Source organism: Trematomus bernacchii, unplaced genomic scaffold, assembly GCF_902827165.1.
Source record: "Trematomus bernacchii unplaced genomic scaffold, fTreBer1.1, whole genome shotgun sequence".
Lineage (NCBI taxonomy): Eukaryota > Metazoa > Chordata > Actinopteri > Perciformes > Nototheniidae > Trematomus > Trematomus bernacchii.
Genome location: NW_022987838.1, coordinates 70,939 through 75,000, shown reverse-complemented (window position 1 = coordinate 75,000; position 4,062 = coordinate 70,939). Strand labels below are relative to the sequence as shown.

General features: G+C 46.6%; 1 protein-coding gene across 1 annotated transcript in view; it reads left to right on the top strand.

The window, feature by feature from the left end:
* LOC117500069 (rho GTPase-activating protein 27-like) overlaps positions 1 to 950 on the top strand; it is a 46,526-nt gene extending 45,576 nt beyond the window's left edge. The window contains 1 exon segment of the mRNA XM_034152768.1: positions 1 to 950. This exon segment is cut by the window's left edge and continues 893 nt beyond it. The gene's annotated coding sequence lies outside the window, so the exon portion shown is untranslated.
* Positions 951 to 4,062: the final 3,112 nt, after the last annotated feature.

Here is a 4,062-nt window from a genome sequence, read left to right as displayed (position 1 = left end):
CCCTGGTCCTGGTCCCTGGTTCTGATCCCTGGTCCTGGTTCTGAGCCCTGGTCCCTGGTTCTGATCCCTGGTCCTGGTCCTGAGCCCTGGTCCCTCGTTCTGAGCCCTGTTCCTGAGTCCTGGTCCCTGGTTTTGAGCCCTGGTCCCTGGTTCTGATCCCTGGTCCTGGTCCCTGGTTCTGAGCCCTGGTCCCTGGTTCTGGGCCCTGGTCCTGAGCCCTGGTCCTGGTCCCTGGTTCTGATCCCTGGTCCTGGTCCCTGGTTCTGGGCCCTGGTCCCTGGTTCTGGGCCCTGGTCCTGAGCCCTGGTCCTGGTACTGGATGGTTTCAGAGGATATCTTAATGAAACTCATCAGCTGTCCTCGAGGTGTTGGAGAAGAGCTCAGACCCTTCAGAACAAACCTAGAACCGGACCCGTAGTGGGGTTCCTCTCTTCTGTCCTCTTTTATAATCTTTAATGAGTAGCGTCTGAAGTGATGCATTCACTGACACTGGGAAACACAGGTTAGCACAGAAAAGTATTTTGTATTACTTAAATGAACAACAGCTTGGTATTAAACAGGGAACTGAGAGGTGGGTTCAAAGACCGGAGCGCTGTCGGGGTTTTCCAGCTTCAGGTTCACGAGTTTTTCTAGTATTGCCTTGATGTGTTTTACGGATATAGAACAAGTTATGAGGGATTCAACTGAGAGGGGGGTTTCATTAACGGTCTGTATTCAGGGGGTCTTTATGGGAATATATTAATAAAGAGTTTAATAAATGTCTTTCCTGATGATGATGATGATGATGATGATGATGATGATGATGATGATGATGATGATGATGATGATCTGTTAAACATCATAAACTACCAAAACATTTATAAAGATTTAACCTCATGAAATGTTAATAAAGTAAAAACGTGTTTTATATTTCCTTAAATCTTCAGGAATAAACAGTTACTAAAACAAAAGCAGTGTATTTAATAATTCCTTATATTTATTAAAGCGCTTTTCCAGAGCTCAAAGCGCTTTACAAATACACATTACACACATATCATACATGTAACGGGGACAATACCCACAGGAGCAAATTCAGGTGAAGTGTCTTGCCCAAGGACACAACGGCTTTACAGACTCAGCGGCGGCGGCGGGTTTCGAACTGGTGTTCCCCAACGCCCCCTTGATCTGATGATCAACGCACAGCCCACTGCGCCACTCCGCCCATCTTCACACCTCAAAGTCATCAAGGCGCTTTAGAAGTACACATTACACACATATCATACATGTAACGGGGACAATACCCACAGGAGCAAATTCGGGTGAAGTGTCTTGCCCAAGGACACTTCACAGGCCTGACACAGTGTCTGATAATACCATCAAAAGAAGAATGGACGACATGTCAGAAGACATTGAGCAACATTTGACAGAGAAACTGCAGGCGAGCGGCAGATTTTCCCTACAAATAGACGAATCTACTGACATAAGTGGGGCTGCCCAACTTCTGGCAAACGTCAGATATGTTGATGCTGACTCTATCAAAGAGACGTTTTTCTTCTACAAAGAAATGGAAAGCCATACTACGGGAGAAGAAATATTCAGGGTAACTAATAACTATTTAAAAGAGAACAGTCTGACCTGGAATATGTGCGTCAGTCTTTGCACAGATGGTGCGGCAAGCATGACGGGGAGAGTGAAAGGATGTATTGCTAAGGTGAGAGCACAAAACCCACATATCGTGACAAAACCACTGCATTTTGCATCGAGAGGCATTAGTTGCCAAAACCATGGCCCCGGAGTTGACTGAGGTGCTGAATCAGGCTGTGCAGATGGTGAATTACATCAAATCAAGGCCCCTGAAATCTCGCCTCTTCTCTCAGCTGTGCGCCGAGATGGGAGCCGACCACCAAAGCCTGATCCTCCACACAGAGGTACGTTGGCTGTCACGGGGGAAAGTCCTATCCCGTCTTTATGAGCTTCGGGAAGAGCTTTTGGAGTTTTCACGTGAACACGCTGTCCCACATAAAGACAAGCTCGCGGATGAGAGGTGGTGCGCCAGGCTGGCTTACCTCGCTGACATATTTGGGCATCTCAACAAGTTAAACGCCAAGCTTCAGGGCAGGAATGAAAACATTTTAACATCCACAGAAAAGATTCGGGGGTTTATGGGCAAACTTATCCTGTGGCGCGAGGCTTTGGAACAGGGCTCCATGGACATGTTCCCGCTGGCATCAGCTGCGCCGCAGGCAGCTAGGGAGCGCGCTGTATATGCCAAACACCTTCAGACCTTAAAAGAGAGGTTTGACCGCTATTTTCCACGTGTGGCTGACATCGAGGACTATGACTGGATCCGAGACCCATTCCACCAGGAATTCCCAACAGAAAAGCTCACTATGAAAGAGAGAGAGGAGTGCGCAGAGCTCCGTGTGGACCGCACACTGAAACTCAAATGTAGTGAGCTCCCACTGGATCAGTTTTGGTTGGCTTCTGCATCGGAGTACCCAAGCATCTCCCACCACGCGATTGAGCAACTTCTTCTTTTTCCCACTACCTACCTGTGTGAGCTGGCGTTCTCTACTCTGGTTTACATGAAGAACAACAGGAGGTCACGGCTCTCTGTTGAACAGGACTTGCGAGTGGCCCTCTCCTCAGTGCCACCAAGGATTACAAAAATCTGCGCGCCCCGACAGGCACATGTATCTCACTAATTTGTAAGTCGGCAAAGATATTTACAATAGCACATGTTTCAATGCTGATTGCTGAAATGTTATATTTAAGCAATAGCTCACGACAGGCCGTGGTATATGCTCATTATATCACAGCTAAGGGGCGTGGTTCGGCCCGACGCGAAGCGGAGGGTCGACAAACCCCTCAGCTGTGATATAATGACCATATATCACGGTCTGAAGTGAGCTACTGCTTTTATAAAACGGTTATCAAGTGTGGCAATATGAAAGAAAAATACACACTCTAATTTAAATAGTTGTTATGATTAAATAATGATGTTCAAAATAAAATAGTCCCTCTGTTGCCTTCTGCACGAAACATAGTGCGAGGTGGTTGCTATGCAACAACACTAACAACAGCTAGCGAACATATTAGACAGAGAGCGTTGATCCATTATTTGGCTATTTATTTACATTCATGTGTATGTTGTTGTTTATTGTGCAGCCTCTGAAAACCTGTCCAGCATCAGCAGCATGGCTTACGTGGTTACTTGTATAGGCTGAGGTTGTTCTAGGCTGTTCTTTGGCGTGGAGAGAATATTGCTCCACTTTCTCCGGTCCCTGAGATTGGGCTTCCAGTAGCTCTGGAGAGAGCTTTCTCACCTGAGGCCACTAACGCTCATCATTTCTCTGCTTTGTTTCAAGACCCGCATCAGAAAGCTTTTGAATGGTGATACCTTTCCAGTTGGTCGACCTGCTCTTCACGTAGCTCTGCATGTCGTCGTTTAGGTGCTTTTTGTTCTGGAGATAGGCACTGCTCAATCCACTCCTCCATAGTAAGACCCCCCCCCCCTCAATCCACTCCTCCATAGTGAGAACCCCCCCCCCCCCCCCCCCCGGAGGTCGAAGTTAATCTTAAATGTTTTTGAGGACCTTTTGATTACAGATTTGAAAACATTGTTGCTTGCTTTAAAAGTAGCACAATTCATTATGTCAAACCTTGGAAAGTATCTAGATACCCCTGCCCTAATGCCAAAGGAACTGCACACTGAATATGTGTCGCCGTTTGATGTCTATGTCTGGACCGCTGCGTAAAAAGGAGGGTTTCTGCCCCGTTACTTCTCCGCTGCTTTCTTGTTCCAGTTTGAAAAGCAAACTGCAGGCAGTTTGCTTTTCAGCCCAACTGTATACTGTTTATCTCAGACGCGGAGGGATACTGAGTTGTTGTGAAAAGTAACTTACAATTCTACCCGTGGTATACGCTCAGTATACCACGGGTAAGAACCAATCAGATTGCTTGATTTTACTTGTCCGTTTTATAATTATAATTTGTAGTTCAGGCCCATGGACAGTGCAGCTTCCTTGCATTGACAGTTCTCTGTGCTGAATGTCTGCTGAGTTTCCTTTGGATCATGTACCT